Genomic DNA, 23292 nt, shown 5'->3' on the forward strand with positions numbered 1-23292 from the left:
GTGAAGAGGAATTAAAAAGCCTCTTGATGAAAGTGAAAAAGTGGAGAGTGAAAAAGCTGGCTTAAAGCTCAACATTCAGAAGACTAAGATCATGGCATCCGGTCCCATCACTTCATGGCAAATAGATGGGGAAACAGTGAAAACAGTGTCAGATTTTATTTTGGGGGTCTCCAAAATCACTGCAGATGGTGACTGCAGCCATGAAATTAAAAGACACTTACTCATTGGAAGAAAAATTATGACCAATCTAGATAGCATATTCAAAAGCAGAGACATTACTTTGCCAACAAAGCTCCATCTAGTCAAGGCTATGGTTTTTCCTGTGGTCATGTATGGATGTGAGAGTTGGACTGTGAAGAAGGCTGAGCACCAAAGAAATGATGCTTTTGAACTGTGGTGTTGGAGAAGACTCTTGAGAGTCCCTTGGACTGCAAGGAGATCCAACCAGTCCATTCTGAAGGAGACTAGCCCTGGGATTTCTTTGGAAGGAATGATGCTAAAGCTGAAACTCCAGTACTTTGGCCACCTCATGGGAAGAGTTGACTCACTGTAAAAGACTCTGATGCTGGGAGGGATTGGGGGCAGGAGGAAAAGGGGATGACAGAGGATGAGATGGCTGGATGGCATCACGGACTCGATGGACGCGAGTCTGAGTGAACTCCGGGAGTTGGTGATGGACAGGGAGGCCTGGCATGCTGCGATTCATGGGGTCGCAAAGAGTCAGACACGACTGAGCAACTGAACTGAATACTGTGAGAGTAGGGGACTTTAACACTCCACTAACATCAATGAATGGATCATTTAGACAGAAAACCAATAAGGTAACAGAGGTACTAAATAACACAATAAACTAGTTAGACTTAATCAATATCTACAGGACACTATATCCAAAAAAGGCAGAATATACTGTCTTTAAAGTGTGCTTCGGATGTTCTCCAGGATGTTCTCTCACTTATAAGGTCACATAAAAAGCCTCAACAAATTTAAACATTTATATCAGATATATTTTCCAACAATAGTATGAAACTAGAAATCAACTACTGAAATAAAAATGGGAAAACAGACTAAAAATTATGCTACTAAAACCCAGTGAGTCAATGATGCAATCAAAGGGGAGATCAGAAAATACATCAAGAAAAATGAAAACACAACTGTCTAAAATAAATGAGATGTACTGAAAGTGATTCTAAGAGTGAAGTTCATAGTGATACAGGCCTTCCTCAAGAAATGAGAAAAGTACCTCATAAAGCTAACCTGTCACCTAAAACAATTAGGAAAAACAGAATAGATAAGACCCAGAGTCAGCATAAGAAGAAAATTATAAAGATTGTAAAGGAAATAAAATAGAGATCTAAGAACAATAGAAAAGATCAATTAACCCAAGAGCATTTTGAAAAGATACACAAAGTTGATAAGCTTTAGCCAGGCTCAACAAGAAGAAAAGAGAGATAATTCAAATGAAATAAAATAAGAAATGAAAAAGAAATAACAAGACTCAAATATAAATACTAAAACTATGAATCTTCCAGAAAAGAACATAGGCAGAACGCTCCTTAACATAAATCATAACAATGTGTTATTGCCTCAGTCTCTTAAGGAAAAAGAAATAAAAGCAAAAATGAATAAATGGGAGCTATGGAAACAGTGTCAGACTTTATTTTTTTGGGCTCCAAAATCACTGCAGATGGTGACTGCAGCCATGAAATTAAAAGACGCTTACTCCTTGGAAGAAAAGTTATGACCAACCTAGATAGCATATTCAAAAGCGGAGACATTACTTTGCCAACAAAGGTCCATCTAGTCAAGGCTATGGTTTTTCCAGTGGTCATGTATGGATGTGAGAGTTGGACTGTGAAGAAAGCTGAGCACTGAAGAATTGATGCTTTTGAACTGTGGTGTTGGAGAAGACTCTTGAGAGTCTCTTGGACTGCAAGGAGAGCCTACCATTCTGAAGGAGATTAGCCCTGGGATTTCTTTGGAAGGAATGATGCTAAAGCTGAAACTCCAGTACTTTGGCCACCTCATGCGAAGAGTTGACTCATTGGAAAATACTCTGATGCTGGGAGGGATTGGGGGCAGGAGGAGAAGGGGACGACAGAGGATGAGATGGCTGGATGGCATCACGGACTCAATGGCTGTGAATCTGAGTGAATTCCGGGAGTTGGTGATGGACAGGGAGGCCTGGCGTGCTGCGATTCATGGGGTCGCAAAGAGTCGGACACGACTGAGTGACTGAACTGAATACTGTGAGAGTAGTCCTTCAAGAAAAATGAAAATACAACTGTCTAAAATAAATGAGAGGTACTGAAAGTGACTCTCAGAGTGAAGTTCATAGTGATACAGGCCTTCCTCAAGAAACGAGAAAAGTACCTTGTAAAGCTAACCTATCACCTTAAACAATTAGGAAAAACAGAATAGACAAGGCTCAAAGTCAGCATAAGGAAGGAGGGTAGTCCAAGGAGATCCAACCAGTCTATTCTGAAGTAGATCAGCCCTAGTATTTCTTTGGAAGGAATGATGCTAAAGCTGAAACTCCAGTACTTTGGCCACCTCATGCGAAGAGTTGACTCATTGGAAAATACTCTGATGCTGGGAGGGATTGGGGGCAGGAGGAGAAAGGGACGACAGAGGATGAGATGGCTAGATGGCATCACTGACTCGATGGACATGAGTCTGAGTGAACTCCAGGAGTTGGTGATGGACAGGGAGGCCTGGCGTGCTGCGATTCATGGGGTCGCAAAGAGTCAGACACGACTGAGCAACTGAACTGACTGAACTGAAATAAACTTACAAGCTTTTGCACAGCAATGGAAACTTTGAAAAGACAACCTGTGGAATTGGAGAAAGCTTTTGCAAATGATGCAACTGACAAGGGGTTAATATCCAAAATACACAAACAGCTCACACAACTCAATAACAACAGCAAAAAAACCCACAAAATAGTCCAATTAATAACTGGAGACTTCACCAGACATTTTTCCAAATGAGACATAAAATGGCCAACAAGCACATGAAAAAATGCTCACCATTGCTAACTGTTAAGAGAAATGCAAATCAAAATCAAAATGAAGTATCACATCACATTGGTCAGAATGGCCATCATCAAAAAGTCTATAAACAATAAATGTTAGAGAGGATGTAGAGAAAAGGGAACCCTTGTAAATTGTTGATAGGAATGTAAATTGATGTAGTTACTATGGAAAATAGTATGAAAGTACCTTGCTGCTGCTGCTGCTACATCGCTTCAGTCATATCCAACTCTGTGTGACCCCATAGATGGCAGCCCACCAGGCTCCACCGTCCCTGGGATTCCCCAGGCAAGAGTACTGGAGTGGGTTGCCATTGCCTTCTCCTATGAAAGTGCCTTAAAAAATTGCAAATAGGACTACCATATAATCCAACAATTCCACTCCTTGGTAGACATCTGGAAAAAATGAAAACACTAACTTGAAAAGACACAGGCACTCCAATGTTCATAGCAGGACTATTTATAAGAGCCCAGACTTGGCAGCAATCCAAGTGCCAATCAATACATGATTGGATTAAGACATGGTATGCATATGTGCACATACAAACACACATGTACACAGTGGAATATTACTCAGCCACAAAAAAGAATGAAATACTGCCATTTGCAGCAATGTATATAGACCTAGAAAATATTTTGCTTAGTGAAAAGTCAAATAGATAATGACAAGTACTATATGATATCATTTATATATAAATTTAAAAATAATACAAATTAATATACAAATACAAAACAGAAACAGATTAACAGATCTATAAAATGAACTTGTGGTCACCAAAGAGAGGGAGGGACAAATTATGGAAATGGAATTAAATGATACAAACTACTATGTATAAAATAGCTCAGTTACAAGGATATCCTGTATAACAAAATTATAGCCTTTATCTTATAATAACCTATAATAGAATTAATATTTTATAAAAATATTGACCACTATGCCATATACTTGAAACGAACACATTATTGTAAATAACTATACTTCAATAAAAAATATGAACCCTTACATAAGGTAATAAAAAAACGTTTAATTTAAAAAAAGAAGTTTTGAGGAACTTTGGTTCAAATCAACTTTAAATTGGTATTTCAGGTTGTTTTTTCCGTGTGGTGTTTATAATATTAAGAGAGTATAACATTTTTGGGGATACACATACATTTTTGGCTCAATAATAACTTTACTATGAACCAAGAAATCACTTGAGACAAGGAGATTTAGTTAATCATGCACATGCTGAGAGATTTGGAAGAAATTTACTGATGTCTGCAATTTAGTTTGAAGTACACCAAAAATAAGATGGCTTTGTAATGGGAGATAGAAATGGAATAATATTTACTTGATAAAACATTTATAAGGAAATGATAATTTTGGAATCTAGGTGATGACTGTCAGCTCATTATAAAAGTTTTCCAACTTTGCTAGAGGTGTAAAGGTTTTTTGACAATAAAAGATTAGAAGAAAATATAGTGTCTGTATGAGGTATCAGTGCTCCCTGAATTCATTTCATATTTTCCACCCATAGGACTGATATAGAAATATGGGGGTGGGGTCACTCTAGCTGTGTTAAAACATTTTCTCTGTACTCTTACAAAATAGAAATTAGGAAAAGGATCAGGCCCAGAGGAAATAGACTTATCCAAACCTGAGCCTGGTATAATTTATAATTTATATATATATATGTATATTTCTTATGATAGGAGCCAGTTGAGCTGACTGTTGATATAAGCGACAAGAATTTAGGGGATTAGTATTTTAGCCATTTTTTCACATGATTAAGATTGAATATTCAGTTCAGCTCAGTTCAGTCACTCAGCTGTGTCTGACTCTTTGTGACCCCATGGACTGTAGCATGCCAGGCCTCCCTGTCCATCACCAACTCCTGGAGTTTACTCAAACTCATGTCCATTGAGTTGGTGATGCCATCCAACCATCTCATCCTCTGCCATCCCCTTCTCCCCTGCATTCAATCTTTCCCAGGATAGTGGTCTTTACAAATGAGTCAGTTCTTCACATCAAGCCAAACTATTGGAGTTATATTAAAGGCATGCAGAAAGACATATTTGTGCTCAATGACTATGATTATTTAATGAAAGAAAAATGAACATAGAAATCCTGACAATTAAGTGAAAGACAATGTTTTACCATTTGTGTAGTGCCTTTGGAAATTTGTTTAATTTAATTTGTATTGGAAATTTGAAAAAATTATCAGTTAACCATATCTAACTAAATACACAAGGTTTTTTTGTTTGCCTTTTTTTTTTTTTAATAATCTCCAGGGCAACATTAGAAAATTTATGCTTTCATCTTTATGGTTCCTGAATCATTATGATGTTGTAATTAAAAGCCAAATGAATGAATTAGACTCTAAACACTATAAACTCACAAATCCTAGAGACTGCTTATGAGCTGAAGAGTTGAAGATTTTACTATAGAATGTGAGATAAAATATACATCTCATTTTTTTTTGCCATGACCTAAATTCAAGACTCAAATAATATTTACTCAGCTACTCATCCTTGCTAATTTTCATATCTCTTTTCCAAATTTTCTTTTACAAAATTCTCTACAGAACTTGTTCAAACTCTTCTTGCATTAGAAATTAGAAAAAAAAAAAAAGTCCACACTATGGACTTTGGGAACATTGCTCCTTTTACACCCTGATCTTTACTGAAATCAAATTCTTATTCAAGGACTGCCTTAACTTGAATGTTGCAAGGAGCTAGTTGCTCTATATATCATGAAAGTGAAAGTGAAAGTCGCTCAGTCATGTCCGACTCTTTGCAACCCCATCAACTACACAATCCATGGAATTTTTCAGGCCAGAACACTGGAGTGGGTAGCCATTCCCTTCTCCAGGGGACCTTCTCAACCCAGGGATTAAACCCAGGTCTCCCACATCACAGGTGGATTCTTTACCAGCTGAGCCACAAGGGGAGCCCAAGAATACTGGATTAGGTAGCCTATCCCTTCTCCAGGGGATCTTCCTGACCCAGAAATCAAACACAGGTCTCCTGCATTGCAGGCGGATTCTTACCAACAGAGCCACAAAGGGAAGCCCTACACATCCTAGAACTTGGGAGAAAGAACATTGATATCCTTCTAGGAACCAAGACCATTACACACTTACTTTTATGCCCAAGTCTTTCTCTCTGTGTGTTCTCCCAAATCCACTGTAATAATTAAAGCCAGGTTACTTCCTCTCAGTCACTGATTGTCTGCTTCACTGAAGTCCTCTCAGTGCGTGGCTGCAAACCACCCTGAACAGCTTCAACACCCTGTGATCAACCAAACACATAGCTCTGAGTCAAATCTTTCTTGGTACTGTTGGTTCTAGTTGCTAAGTCCAGCCTGACTCTTGCAACACCATGGACTGTAGTTCACCCATCTCTTTGACCAATGCTCACTTCAGCCCCAAGCTCTCATGAGCAGAACTCAGATCTTGTCATTTCCCTAAACTGTAGCAACTTTGAATCTCAATTTCCATCATAGAAATCTCACTCTCTTACTCTTTCTCTCATGCTGTTTAGAAATGCAGACCTTTTCCTACCAAACACTACTTCTCTCCAAATTCTAGGCTCTTACACATCCTAGAACCTACAGTTCAGGGGGTTCGTGGTCCATCATTTTCAACCACTTATCGTCAGCACCTTCAATGCCTAGGTCTATTTTCCTTCCATTGTCCTTACCTTACAAATCGCCAACCTTGGATTAATCTACCCAAATTCCCTCTCTGCTCCTAATAGCTAGCTACTCAGTATGGCTGAATAAGAGAACGCATCAGTCAAGAACTAGTGCCAATCCAAGGTCATGGTCTCCAAGCTCAGCTGGGTCTTGGCAGTACTATGATGCTATTTTACATGAACCTGGCCATTTTCACATGCCACATGACTAGCCAAACCTGTAGCTCTACATATCACTGTAGAGCCATGCTCCAAATTTTCTGAGAAAAATTATGATTTTCCTAAATGTCCATTACCGTTTCCAAATGTTCTGCTCATTTTCACTTTCTCTCCTTTGAGAAAAGCTATATCATCTTTGGAGGGAAAGTTATGACCAAACTAGATAGCATATTAAAAAGCAGAGACATTACTTTGCCAACAAAGGTCCATCTCAAGGCTATGGTTTTTCCAGTGGTCATGTATGGATGTGAGAGTTGGACTGTGAAGAAGGCTGAGCGCCGAAGAATTGATGCTTTTGAACTGTGGTGTTAGAGAAGACTCTTCAGAGTCCCTTGGACTACAAGGAGATCCAACCAGTCCCTCCTAAAGGAGATCAGTTCTGGGTGTTCATTGGAAAGACTGATGCTAAAGCTGAAACTCTAATACTTTGGGCACCTCATCCAAAGAGTTGACTCGTTGGAAAAGAGCCTGATGCTGGGAGGGATTGGAGGCAGGAGGAGAAGGGGATGACAGAGGATGAGATGGCTGGATGGCATCACCGACTTGATGGACATGAGTTTGAGTTAACTCCGGGAGTTGGTGATGGACAGGGAGGCCTGGCATGCTGCGATTCATGGGGTCGCAAAGAGTTGGACACGACTGAGCAACTGAACGGAACTGAACGGATATCATCTTTAAATTCAAAGTATACTTTTTCACTGTGTCCCATTTCTGACACTCCACTGCAAGTTTTCACACCTGGGTTTTAGAAAGACTGATAAAGGGGACAAAAAGAAAATTTTTAGAAAGAGGCTAGATTTAAGCTGACATAGGAAATTTAGTTTTAATCACAATTAATCAAAATTCAAATTATGTACATTTTTTCTAATAAAGGGTTAGGAAAATTATAAATGAAAAATTATCAAAGTTTGGGATTTCCCTGGTCATCCAGTGGTTAGAAATCCACCTTGCAATGCAGGGCACTTGGGTTTGATCTCAGGCCAGGTAACTAAGGGGTTTCCTATGTGGCTCAGTTGGAGAAGGCAATGGCACCCCACTCCAGTACTCTTGCCTGGAAAATCCCATGGATGGAGGAGCCTGGAAGGCTGCAGTCCATGGGATCGCTGAGGGTTGGACACAACTGAGCGACTTCACTTTCACTTTTCACTTTCATGCATTGGAGAAGGAAATGGCAACCCACTCCACTATTCTTGCCTGGAGAATCCCAGGGACAGAGGAGCCTGGTGGGCTGCCATCTATGGGGTCGCACAGAGTCCTACATGACTGAAGCGACTTAGCAGCAGTAGCAGCATGTGGCTCAGTGGTAAAAAAAAAAATCCACCTTTTGATGCAGGAGATGTAAGAGACACAGATTCTATCCCTGGGTCTGGAAGATCCTCTGGAGAAGGAAGTGGCAACCCACTCCAGTAGTCTTGCCCAGAAAAATCCATGGAAAGAGGCGTCAAAGGCGAGACTTAGCAACTGGACATGCACCCACATGATGTTTGCACGTTGCCACTGCAGCATCAATAACAAGAAACTTGACCCAGAATGGAACTGTGATTTTGACAAATTTTGCAACTGGGGATTATCCTCAGTCTTAGGTAGTATAGCAGTTAAGAATACAGATTTTGTAGTTTGGATTTCTGATGGTAAATTCTATCCTTGACAATTACCACAGTAGTAAGCAATGTGAAATTTGGAAAGTTACCTAACTCAATGGTCATACACCTTAGGTGCAAAGTAAGGAAAATTAAATATTCAAATCATTAGTCTGTTTTGTAAATTAGTTAATGCATATTAAAATATGGTATAACATGTGAAGCACAGTAAATGCTCAATAAATTATAGCTATCATTAATATTTGATTGTAATTTTGTCAGTAATTCAAACCAAGCTAACTGAATTGCTTTCCTGCCTAAACTCAATATACATGAATCGTGAATGAAAAGCATAACTTTACATTTGAGGAATACAGCTGTTCAGTATTTTTATCAAACTGAAACAACTTTTTACTATGTATTTTTCTTCTTATCTATTAAGTTATAAAGAAAGGTAAAGTTGTTTAGTTAGGAATTAAAAATTGTCTTAAACATTTGAGAGTTCTTGTCCAAATCGACTATAATATCCAAAGTGGCCATTAAAAATAATCATTTCTTCTGTGTTAAAAAATTGATAAGCCCTTACCTTACAGATCAGCTTACCCCTACATCACTGACATTGGCTTTGCGGCATTACATCATTAAAGGCATACTTGTACCATGAAACACAAATTTTCTATTTTTTTTAATACTCAAACATGTTTGATATGTTAATAGTGAGGTGCAAAAATACATATTAAAATGTTTTCTATACTCTAAAGCATTGCATTATTTACCAGAATTGTTGTCTTGATCTTTCAGAAAAGATCATTCCTATATGAAAAGGTAGGAGCCATCATTGATAAAGGGGCTGAATATTAGCAACAAAGATGATCCAGATGACAAGAGGCTCTACAATTTGGGGATAAATTGTAATTGAAAGCATGTGTGCCTGAAAAGAATCAATGAGATGATGCTATATTAACAAGCCTAGGCAGATGGTCTATTTCTGTCTAGAGTAGTCAGATGAGACTACTGCAGCTAAAAATCATGGCATCCATTTCAGAACCAGAATTTCTAGATATCATCTCTTATGTGGCATATAAAAATAAATGCATCCTTTTATAGACCAATGCTGTCATGTGGAAATAGCTATTACACATGAAATATTGTCTTTCATTATTGTTAATTATAGCACAGTTTTCATGATTAGATTACTTATTTTTTATGTGAGCCACTACTGTGTATAAACAATGGGATTTTAGCATGAACTGAATGACTATATCTGATAGATAATTTAAAGATCATCAGTGATGTATTGGCATATACCCAACTAAATATTATAATATCATTTTATAAAGAAACATACAAAAGAAATGAAGGAGTTAATAAGAAAAAGATGAGGGTAGTCTCTACTGTGTAAGGAGGAAATAGGAAGTTGTTTAAACATAATTTATATCAGAAGCTTAAACACACATGTATATACATATATATGAATCATTCATATTATCTTAACCAGATGGTACCCTATTTTTTATCACATTGTTTTTTTGGTTATTAAATGTTTGTGGCAATTATCGTACAATTAATTACAGGACATGTGTATCGTGCACCAAATATATTGCATTAAATATACTGCATGTAATTTACATCTAAATAGTAATGACAGTATTATGATTCTAACTTTATTAGAAAATTGAAAGTCAGAAAGGTAAAATAATTGGAACATATTTCCAAAAATATTGAATGTCTGATCTGTGCTTATAACAGTCTTGTATGACATGAAATCCCGTCCTTATATTTGCCAATGTTTGATTGTCAAATAGAACAAAACTAGAGGGACATGTGAATATCCAATTGATTGATTGATGTTCAGTCAGTCATGAGCTACTCTTGGCAACCCCATGGACTGCAACTAGCCAGGCTTCCCTGTCCTTCTCTATCTCCTGGAGTTTGCTCAAACTCCCGTCAGTTGTTTTGAGGAAGCCATCCAACCATCTCATCCCCTATCACCCTCTTCTCCTCCTGCCCTCAATCTTTCCCAGCATCAGGGTATTTTTTTTTTTTTCCAATGAGTCAGCTCTTTGTATCAGGTGGCCAAATAATTGGGGCTTCAGCTTTAGCATCAATCCCTTCCAGTGAATATTCAGGTTGATATCCTTTCGGACTGATTGGTTTGATCTCCTTGTTGTTCAAGGGACTCTCAAGAATCATTCTAGCACCACAATTCCAATTAGGCATCTAAAACTGTTTTCATAAAGGAGTCTTAGCAGGCTGATGACTGTTCTTTTAATATAGGCTATACTCCAAAGTCCTCTAGCTCCTTGCCATGTTTACTGCATTCATCCTCAAAAGCCAACTTTAACTTCACCCTGGGCATCTTGTTTATCACCTACGGCCAGCCTGGTGGTCTGTAGATTTCTTTGCTCAAATCTGCGGCAGCACTTACTGCATTTCAGTGTAATTCCCTGTTTACTCTTTCATCTCCCACCCTTGACTATGTGCAGAGTTGATGTGAGACATTTTATAAAGTCACTCAGAGTTTGGTAGGAAAGCAAAAGTCCCCAGGCTTACTTTGTCTTTATAGTAAGAGAATCCCTTATTTAGCGGAGAAAAACAAAGTGAGGCTTTTGATCCTGAACTGAGAGTTACTTGTTAAACACCAAAAACACCAATGTGCTCCCTCTATCTCTCAAGGCATCTTTTGGTTCAGAATTTCTGCAGTGTGCAGTATGTCGGAGCTACCCCACGACTGTCTGGACTCTTTGAAAGAGACTGAGAAATCAATGTACATAGCAGTTCTGCAGGATCAGATCTGGAAGAGTTGCCTCAGATGTCCTGCCGCTTATGGGTGATGATGTCTACAGCACACATCGTATGAAATACACTCTCCTTAAACCTCCTATTTACAGTCTTGCTGTATAGATTTTGTCATTTTGGATGTAGCTGCCAAGCTGCTTTCTGCTCAGTGTCTCCAGAGTCAGTGTTATGGCCGGCTTCTAAGGACCTTGGGACATTTTTGGATTATGACACACAGAAACATTCATGCTGAAACCTGCCTGGAGATGGACTCTTCTGACATTAAAAAAAAAAAAAAAAAACCTGCTAAGATATGGGTTGTATAATGTTAGGGAAATGACTCAATGGTGTAGTCATTATGTGCGTATTGACATGGACACCAAACAGGATCAATTATTTACTTGGATGACTGCTATTAAACATGTGAAGTAACACTGCCATTGGAGGATCTTTGGGCTGGTGTTCAACATTCATCTCTACAGGACGTGCAGTTAGCAAAGGCAAGCTATTGTTCTTAAAATTGATTTATAAGATTATTTTTAGTGTTATGAATATTCCCCAGAAAAAAATGTATATCATCCTGCTGCTAAGTCACTTCAGTCGTGTCCGACTCTGTGCGACCCCATAGACGGCAGCCCACCAGGCTCCCCTGTCCCTGGGATTCTACAGGCAAGAACACTGGAGTGGGTTGCCATTTCCCTCTCCAATGCATGAAAGTGAAGTCGCTCAGTCGTGTCCAACTCTTAGCGACCCCATGGACTGTAGCCTGCCAGGCTCCTCCATCCATGGGATTCTCCAGGCAAGAGTACTGGAGCGGGCTGCCATTGCCTTCTCCTGTATATCATCCTATATTCCTTTAATTTTCAAGATACTTGTACTTGCAGTATTAATTTCATCCATTATACTTCCAACCAGATAATCTAGAAAGAACCTCCTTTTACCCAAAATTATATTCAGTGATTATTTTTACCCCAAAGCAGTGTTTATGCTTTGTCATCTATAAATAATATCTAGATTACAATATGCATTCATAAGGTAACAAAAATTATAAATACTTTTAAATGAAGTAACAAATGCAAAAAGTGTGGTGAAATGTAGGCCACGTATTTTTAGTCTCCTGAAAATCTATATACTGGGCACACATTTTTAAGTATTTAAAATAGAGAATCATGATAACTACTGATAAAAGTGTTTTTATAAGCCTTGTCTATTTATATTTAAAAACATGAAATTTAAAAATTAGTTTGCAACATTGATGAAGGGGATGTGTACACCTACCTAATCTAAAAGATACTTAAACAGAAAAATAAAAAGTACAAATTAAAAGGATCAAAAGTGTATTAAAATCATGAAACACTAAGATGTATTAAAATGTACCAACTACCATAAATTAAATAACTTCTGCAGTTTAGAGCTAAGCAAATTTGGGCTTAGTGGCAGACAAAAGAAAAAAAAAACTAGTTTATTAAATATTCATTCACTTGTGATACAAGGAAATAAATGAGCTTTTCTGAAAATATCCGTTTCTTGACAGATAATTCCATGAAGAATTAATTTCTAAATACACACCTAAGCCACATTGCATAATATGTTTGGCAATATCTTGGAGTAAAATATAATTATTTTAACGTTTGTATCAATATATCACTTATTTTTGAATGGCCAGCTTATAAGAAAATATCATCTCTAATTTTTAGAGAAATATGTAAAATTTCCTACATGACAGCATTAGTGGGAAGTCACTCAGGCATTAGACCCTTCAACACAATTATTTCCCAGCTCTCGGCTGAAGCTCTGTGAGGCATGAAGCCTATAAAATTGGGAGAATTCCCTTTACAAACAAGAAAAAATTAAATCTCAAATTTGGGACATTTACAAGAATATGTCCACGTGTTTACCTAGGATTTGAAAGGATCCAGAAAGTTAATTGTATTAGTTCCTTGGGCAGCAACTTCAGTCCTGCTTCTGGAAACGTGCCCATTTTTCTGAACCCTTGAATCCCAACCCAGATCTCAGACCAGAAACTTGAGTGAGCATAAATAGATTCTTCCCTCCCATTAACACTCTCTCCCTCCTGCCATGCTCACTCCAAATTTGATATCCAAACATATTGATAATTTTAATTCCTAATCCTTACCATTTTCTTTCTCTGAAGTAAGCCAACAAACCCCTTCTGGCCCTTGGTGATTCTAAACATTCCTCTTCATTTAACCTGTGCAGTCAGCACCTTACTGCCATGCAATCTAAGCAAACAGGTGGTTCTCAAGCTGAGAGTGGGTCACAATCACCTGAATAGGTCTTGAGAAATCGAAAACATCTGGGATCCTTTACTATAGACTTGTGTGATTGGTTCCGTGCAGAGAGGCGGGAGTGGGGAATGGGGTAGAGGTTCTTACTGTGAATTTTTTTTGAAATAAAAATACCTGACATAATTTATATACAGACAGTGCTCACAGTGAGCTCACTTCATGTTTCTTTTCCTCCTTCACAAGGCACAGTATCTCGTATATCACAAGCATTCAATAAATACATAATTAGCATGTGAAATGGTAACATTAAAATATTTCCATGGAGTAATTTCCAGATGGAGTGAAGCTCTAAAGAAAGGGATTGATGCTTGACTTTCCATGGGGATTAAATTTAAAGACCCTAGTACGGTCTGATCATTATTGGAATCACAAGAGGTACTTGCTAGAACTTTGATTTTCAACTATAACCAGACCTTCATACCAATCTCTGGGTAATTTACATTTTCATTAGCTTACCAAGTTATACTGTTATGTACTTTCATACTTTAGTGACACAAAGTGAAAAGTGAAAGTGAAGTTGCTCAGTCATGGCCAACTCTGCGTATGGACTGTAGTCCGCCAGGTTCCTCCGTCCAGGGGAATTTTCCAGGCAAGAATACTGGAGTGGGTTGCCATTTCCTTCTCCAAGGGATCTTCAATCTTCCTGGACTAGAGATCAAACTCGCATCTCCTGCATTGGCAGGCGGATATTTTACCACCAAGCAACATGGAAAGCTGTCACAAGTAATCCTGTGGTTAAACTCAGAAAATAACATACTTTTCAGATATCATTTGTACACTGATAGAACCTTATGTTGAGAACATTTTAAGGAACTATATACCCTACCTGTTATAGATGTCTCTCTTCTGTTATCTCTTTACCATGAAGGGAGACCACAGCATTGCTGCGAAAGTGGGTGTGCGTGTATCCTTAGGGGGGAAAAATGTTTTTAAATTCCTAAAGAATTTAGACAGGGATTCAGCTGCAACTCCAGAATTCTGAGGAGAGGATTTGGGTCTCTTTAATATAAAGGTCAATAACCCATTTCAACTATCTTTTTTTTTTTTTAATTAGATTTGTTATTTCAACTAAAGTTGAAGTCAAAGAAAACGCAATCCTAACCCAGCACTTTAGGGCAAGGATGACTGTTCTGGGATCATGCTCAGTGCTTTGCCAGGGCATCAAGCTGGTCTAAGTATTTAGATGTTTAGAGCTATGCTTTTGCGGGATGGGGTATATTGAGGAAATCGGAGGAGTGATTCTGATGAATTCCTGCACTCTGTGTAATTTATCTCCATCTTCCACAATCCTATGAGTATTACATTGCCCAGACTTTTAAACAAAAATGTTATCTTGGGAATGAGGGATTTTTTTTTTAAGCTGTCTCAAAAGATGGCTATTTCCGTATCAAAGCCGGTACTTGCTGGGAGAAATCCGTGCTATAACACAAAATCCCCGTTGGATTCTGATTTCTTCTTGCTAAGAGCTTTGATCTGGTCTTTTTGTTCCGGAAGTCTTAACAAACTGTTGCCGGAACTTCTGCCTGCATCTCAGATTCTTTTTTTCTTCTTACTTGCCCAGTTCTAGAGCCGCTTGACCTTGTCTGAATGGTAAGTCTTCCCCGTTTAAAAGGACAGTGTTCTGCCTGATCTGATTGCTCTGCAAATCAACCCTAGCACCTACACTTCACTAACTGCCTCCCGCTAACAACTCCGACCTTAACCCCCCGATGTGGCCCTGTGGGGCCCGGTTAATATACTAAGTTTCAGCTGGACACCTCTGCCTCCGACTGCTTCGTCAGATATATAGGCTGCTTGTTTCTCCAGACTTTCCTGTGTCAGAAGCTGCTGCTTCTTTTTTTTTTTTTAAGACGTGGATTTGCTGTGGTGACAAAGCAAAATTTCCTTTTAGTATGTTAAATGCGATTTTGGCAGTAGCTGCCAGCAGATCAGATCATCAGAGGTTCTATTCATTAAATTGTCCACAATCACCATTTTTATTTGCCCGGTTGGAAGCAATTCATCATCATTAAATGTTGCAGGGAGGCCTTGGGAAAGAAACTGTTTGTGAAACCGATTGTTGGTATGCCTTGCTAACAGTTGGTAGATGAGAATGTTTCAGGCACAGAACAAAATGTTGTCACTTCCTAATAATTTGTTTATCAAATGATTTTTGGCGATATTCACAAGGCTTTGAGGGTAGACAGTAAAGAATTTTAGGAGGAATGCATGGAACTGTTCACCTCCAGATACAACACTTGTAAATATTCTGCAATATTGTTATGTGTATTCATTTGATGAGGCTTTTTTCTTTAGCTCTGGATATTAACAATGATAATTCCACAAACAATAAAATAATTCTTTATGTCTGCCTAAAGATTCACAATTTCCAAAATGTTTTTATGTGAATTGTCTCATTCCATCACAGCAAAAGCTCCATGATGCAGGCAGGGTAAATTTTAACGTACCCATCCTACATCTCAAAGACTAAAAGCCCACTGAAGGGACCTGGTTTGTCTTCTACTAAGAAATGGTGGCCCAAAGCACTTGCTTTCCTCTACTATACTCAGGGTTTCCTCCTGATGAAGTTCACCCGTAATTACCAACTATGCATCAGAGGAAAGCAAAGCTGGCTAGTTGAGCCTGGTAGAAAGTGCCCAGGACTTCTGTAAGTTGAGACTTTTAAGTCCTAATATTCCATATAACACAGTTTTAAGAGAGAAGTTATGTGATCAAGTCTGCATTTAAGAAAAAGAATAAAATAGAAAAAAAGGAGAGATTACTCTGGCATAATAGATCAATAAAAAGGGGAGCACACATGAGCGAAAGTCAGCATCTATCAATTCACAATAGGTTAGAGATGCTGTAAAACTAGAAAAACAAGCTGAAAGATCACATGAGTTTTGTATGAACCATATTTAGGGGGATTGGGCACCCACACAAGTTTACCCTAATGTATTCTGGACAAGATCCTTCTAACTCAACATCATTTTTTCTTTCTAGCAATAATCATTGGAAAGTACTTTTAAGTATTATGTGTCTATTTGCTTAAAGAAAAGAACTCATGTTACCACTGCAAGTGTATTGAATATTTTATAAAACAAACCACAGACTACTCAGGAAAATGCCCAACACAATAAATCCAGCGCAACTTGCATGCCTTATCCTCTTAAATTTTGCTTTTAGATTACACTCTGCTTCATTTAATACACATTGTTACCTGATAGCTCAGCTGGTAAAGAATTCGATTCCTGGTTCGATTCCTGGGTTGGGAAGATCTCCTGGAGAAGGGATAGGCTACCCATTCCAGTATTCTGGTCTGAAGAATTACACAGACTGTAAGGTCCATGGGGTCACCAAGAGTCAGACACCACTGAGCAACCTGCACTTTCACTTTCATCACAGCACTAGAACTTGGTATAACAAATAGATTAAGGACTTGATTTGCTGGTAAAGAAAACTAAGTTCAGACCTAGCTCTGGAAATTATTTCTTAAATGAACTTGGACCAGTTAATTATAGAGGGTATCATTTTATCATTGTAGAATAGTGATAGCAATGCTTACTTTTTAGGTTAATTTTATATATATATATATATATATAAAATCCTGTTTCACTTACATATTTGAATTTACATATATATACATAATCCAGTTTCTATATCAATCTAGTTGCAATGCCTAGAACATAATAAATAAATGCACAATTAATATTTGTCATTTCAACTAACCTCTAAGGCTTCATTTGAGCAAAGTGTCAGAAAAATGATAACGATGGCCTGAGAGTCAGTCTGATTGGCCAAACGGACCTCTTGAAACAGAATTCCTCATATATTGGCTGCTTCCAAGTTTCAGAAAGTGTTAGTTACAGGGTGAGCCCGGAATATCTCCTTGTTCCAGAAAGTCTCAAAGTGCTTAAAATAAAAATAAAAAAGCAGGATCATTTCACATGGCTGCAGAAGCCAGTGAAAAGGGGTTCCCATTAGTCAAAACTGGAACATTATTAAAATTAAGTACAATAATCAATTATAAGCCATTGAAAAAATTGAAAAATGTGATTTCATATTGATAATGAGTAGACAAATGAATATATACATGTTTGCATGCATATAAAGAGACATAAACAAAGGAGAAGGGAAGCCTTTTGCTTAAGTAGAAGGGGGAAGACCACCTTATAAATGGATAGGTGCAGGTCAAGTGGGGAAATCATTTTCTATCTTCATAGTAGGGATTGGATCAGCCAAAAACCATCACTGAATGTTAGGTCTGGGGAAGTTTCAATGAGAAGCAGAATATTTGCATGGTCTTAAAATTTTTCCCAATTGAATACTTACTAATTACAAGGAAAAATAAAGTAATTATACATAAAGATAATTGTTCAAGTGACCAAAAAGATTTCAATACTAAGAGACAGATGGATTTCATGACCCTGAAGACACTTCACCTGGGCAATAAATACCACTCAGAATGAAGACATCTAATCTAATCACAAGTATATACCAGATAAGTGCAAAATGAACATATTTCTCTCAAATACCAAAGAAGAAGGCAGCTGAATTCTTCGATAGATTAATGTCCTAAAAACTAAGAAAGCCTGTGTTAGTATTCCAAATTAAGGAAATCTGAAGAGGTGTGAAAACTAAATACAATTTCTGACTCTAGACTGGGTCCTGTATTGGAAAAAAAATCTACAGAGAATATTATTGTGTTATCTGACAAAACTGGAGTGTGAATGATAAATTCCGTTAAAATATTTTCGTGTGTTGTTATAGTCATGTTAAGGCTTTTGAGGTTAATACAGTAATTGTACTGTAGTTATATGAAAACATCACTATATTTAGGAAATACTGAAGTGTTTACGGGTAAGAAGCCATGATATTTGAAACATTCCTCAAAGGATTCAGGAAAATGTGTGTGTGTGTGTGTAAATTATATGTGTGTATGTGGTGTGTATAAATAGAGACTGAGAACAATAAACAAATGAGGTAAAATGACAGCAAATGGGTAAATCTAGGGAAAGAAAACATGGATGCTCTTTGTTCGAATTTTATTTTTGCAATTTTTCTGTAAGTTTTAAGTTATGTCCAAATCAAAAATTAAAAGATAAAGATAGAACTTTGAATAGCAACATATTATTTTCATCAAAATAGAATAACCCTAGTAAAGATCTCTGAGCTCAAAATCTGTTACTACATTTATTTCATTGATGCATTTTCTGAATGCCTTACTGACATGTATTCTTTTTTTTATCCAGTGGAAATGAGGATCTATCCAAAATCACAGAGTTTGCTTTGGTGAGTTTGTGGGTGGATTTTGCTTTTCTCATAGTATTTTTTTCCTGCCCTTTGTCATTCAATTTGCTAAGCATTCAACAATGGCTTGTTTTATGAATAATAAAACGCATACAAGTTTTACTTTCAGTTTTTATGGAAGAGAAGGAGCTAAGGGCAAAGACCATGTCTTATAAATGCTCTGAGTATTTTTATTGAGTTTTTTAAAATTCACAGTTGTAAGATTTTACAGCTTTGAAATAAGAGACTTTGTCATTCTGTATCTCTACTATGCATATAGATTTAGTGGGCATATCTTTTTTAAAATTACATATTATATGATATAGAACCAGTGATAAATTAATAATTTCACCTGTGTTTTGTTTTGGGGGACATTCTCACAATGCTAGGAAGTTAAAAAATGCTTTCAAACCTTTATAATCATTCTATGCCAGTTCTGGAAAAACTTCAAGTTCTGCTGAAGATATTTTTGTATCCAGTAAGTTTCACATTGCTATTTTCTTTATCATTTCTTCTTTAATTATGTTTTAATTGGTTGTTTATAATAATAAATAAAATGCTGTTTTTGGTTCAGAACACTCACAATACATGAGAATGATTGAATTAAACATTTACCAATATTTGAACACATAGAAAATGCCAAATAGATAAATGAAAGTATTTAATTAAGTTGAATTTTAATAATCACATCTTCATTAGCCTATAGTAGATATTTTTGGTACAAGGAGATTTAATACACTGACACCTGAAAATCCATGCATCTAAAAATAGATATAGTTGAACTACTGAAAAATTCTAGTTGAATTTCTCTGCCCTAGTCTCTCTAATAAGATATTTTAAGTGTTCAAAATCTAATAGAATTGCTTCAGGCTTTGGTTTGAATTCTCAATGCACTGTCTAAAATAACTTCAGGACTAAACTGTAGCGCTTTAGCTATTTCTGAAACATGGTAATGGAGCACACTAACTCTAGTGAGTACTACTGAATGAGGAGGGAATGGGCAGAGGACTTACATAAGTAAATTCCTTAAGGAAAGTTATTACAGCATTGAGTTCAGCTCAGGGATTTTGATCTGAATACAAGCAAAATATATTTATAGTCTATGGAATTATTTACTGAAGCCAAATTATTGATGTGTTAATCTGCTCAGGCAGCCATAACAAAATACCAGAGACTTAAACAAGAGAAATTTCTTTTCTCACAGTTCTGGAGGATAGGAAGTCCAAGATTATGGTGCCAGGAGATCTGAGTCCCCATGGACGACTCTCTTCCAGACTGGCAGATATCTATCTTCTCTTTCTGTCCAAACAACTGGGAGAGAAAGGGAGGGTTGGGAACTCATGTACACCTGTGGTGGATTCATGTCAATGTATGGGAAAACCAATACAGTATTGTAAAGTAAAAAAAATAAATAAATTTTAAAAAATGATAAATAAATAAAATAAAATAAATAAATAAAGCATGTTAATACCTTTATGAGGGCCCCACCCTCATGATCTCATCAGGACCAGTTTATCTTCCAAAGGCCCCCTCTCCAGATGCCATCACAGTGGGGTTAGGGATTCAAGGTGAATTTGGGGGAACACAATTCAGTCCATGACAATTGTCTTTGAAAGATGTTTGATAATCCTCTAACATGACCTTTAATTATGTGCAAATCAGGTGGCACAGTGGTAAAGAATCTGTCTGCCAATGCAGGAGACACAGAAGACGAGGGTTCAGTCCTGGGTTGGGAAGATCCCTGGAGTAGGAAATGGCAATCCACTCCACTATTCTTGCCTAGAAATGTCCATGGACAGAGGAGATTTGTGGGCTACAGTCCATGGAATCACAAAGAGTGGGACACAACTGAGCATGCACGTATCCTTAATTTCCACTATTGATTGTGAAGGATGGTATAGACATGTTGAGAACATATGGTATAGACATGTTGAAAATAATATCTTTAATAAAAAAAAGAAAATGTTTAACTTATGTAAACTTATTGCCACTGCTAAATAGTCTTGAAATTTGAAAACTTTGTATTATAATTCTTTATCATTCTGAAAGAAGACTAAAAATGGCACAATTTCTTCACACTTTGCTAATCTTATTATCTAAAAGAAATGGGTGTTTTTAGCCTATCTCATTTATTTTTATGGAGAAAGAAAGTATATTTCATTATAGCTCACAGTACTAAGACGAAAACTAAATCAGATAGATATATATTTCTTGTCCTTTAAAATATGTTTAATTCCCCATTTTCATTTTTGTTTGGATTCTCTAGGTATAATTTCAACTATAGAATATATGTTATGATTCCTAACTAATAAAAGATAAAAGTAGAAAACAAACTGAGAGGATGAAACACTTAATCTTAAAAACACAGAAGGAAAATAAAGAATTCTGTATTTGAAACCACTGTTTAAATCTCAAAGCACAGAAAAAAAAAGTGTTTAAAATATGTAATGATATGGCCCATTAATAACTGAAATCAACAAAAATTTTATAAAATTAAAAGTACTCAGATAAATATTCTTTTTAAATCTTTTAATTTGTACTCAAAATTTTTCCTTCGTTAATATAAATAATGTATATTAATATAAAACTTTCTTTTTATTAGAAAAAAAGCTTTAGTCATGCATATTTTGCCTTCTGATAAGAATATAGAGGCCTAGAATTTCTCTGATTATATATTTAATGTTATCAATATTTTTATAACATTAATGAACAATTGATCAATATATTGTTCATTAATGGTCAAACTGCCACCGTGGGCTGAATCTGGTCCACTGGCTGTTTTTATAACTTTATTGGAACATAGCCACAGCCATTTATTTGTGTACTACCTATGGTTGCTTTCATGCTTCAACAGGGTTCAGTAGTTTTAACAGATCTTCTGGCCCTAAAATATTTGCTACCTGACAGATTACAGAAAAAGATAACCAGCTCATGCAAAAAAAAAAAAAAAAAAAAACTTTACCCAAAGAGTGGATATTCTTTTTTTGTTGTTAAGCAGAGTTGAGGGAGAGAATATGCTTATGTATTTTTCATGGTGCTCATGTATTTTCATTATTGCCTTCAGTAGCATTATTTTTACATATATGGGCTATAATTCTATAGTTGTCCTTAATTGTTTGTGAATCACGCATTCTATAATATGTGGTCTGTTTTACAGGAAGTCTTTTTCAAATTGTTGTTTAGGACACATTTGTAATGTCAAATTTGGAGATTTAGAGTACACTGTGGTATAGAGTACACTATGATGGTGATTGCAGCCATGAAATTAAAAGACTCTTACTCCTTGGAAGAAAAGTTATGACCAACCTAGATAGCATATTCAAATCAGAGACATTACTTTGCCGACTAAGGTCCCTCTAGTCAAGGCTATGGTTTTTCCAGTGGTCATGTATGGATGTGAGAGTTGGACTGCGAAGAAAGCTGAGTGCCAAAGAATTGATGCTTTTGAACTGTGGTGTTGGAGAAGACTCTTGAGAGTCCCTTGGACTGCAAGGAGATCCAACCAGTCCATTCTGAAGGAGATCAGCCCTGGGATTTCTTTGGAAGACTCCAGTACTTTGGCCACCTCATGCGAAGAGTTGACTCATTGGAAAAGACTCTGATGCTGGGAGGGATTAGGGGCAGGAGGAGAAGGGGACGACTGAGGATGAGATGGCTGGATGGCATCACTGACTCGATGGACATGAGTCTGAGTGAACTCCAGGAGTTGGTGATGGACAGGAAGGCCTGGTGTGCTGCGATTCATGGTGTTGCAGAGTCAGACACAACTGAGCAACTGAACTGATCTGAACTGAACTGATGTTATAAAGCCTTAAAAATTCAGGCCCAATAATATGTATTCCGTGACATTTAGGAAAATCTAGAATAGCCTCCAGTGGCTTAACTACAAGTTCCTCACTCCCTCCAATGGAGGAAGTCCTCTAACCAAACAAATGACCATCCCTCTTACAGGGTCCAGGCCCAGTGCCTGATTATCCCTGAGCAGTAGGTTTTATCTCCCTGTCAGCTGTAGAATTAATCGGTCATACCACAGGCACCAAGAGCCACCTCCTCAGCTTGATCATATGAAGCCTGTCATACTCAGGCATTGTCATTCGCTTCGTTTCCAAGTAGAACTCCATGTGGTCCAGCATGGTGTATAGTATCCTTCATCCCCAAGCTGGGATGCTCTGTGACTAATATGCTGCTGTCAATCTCATCTATCTAATTACAACTATCACTTTAACCCAAGAAAGGGACTCGGTCTTCAGCAATGGAGTGAATAGGAGGTGACTAAAATATATCCCTCCTAAAGGAAATCAGTCCCGGATATTCATTGGAAGGACTGATGGTAAAGCTGAAACTCCAATACTTTGGCCACCTGATGTGAGGTACTGACTCATTGGAAAAGACCCTGTTGCTGGGAAAGACTGAAGGTGGGAGGAGAAGGAGATGG

Source organism: Capricornis sumatraensis, chromosome 5 (genome assembly GCF_032405125.1).
Source record: "Capricornis sumatraensis isolate serow.1 chromosome 5, serow.2, whole genome shotgun sequence".
NCBI lineage: Eukaryota > Metazoa > Chordata > Mammalia > Artiodactyla > Bovidae > Capricornis > Capricornis sumatraensis.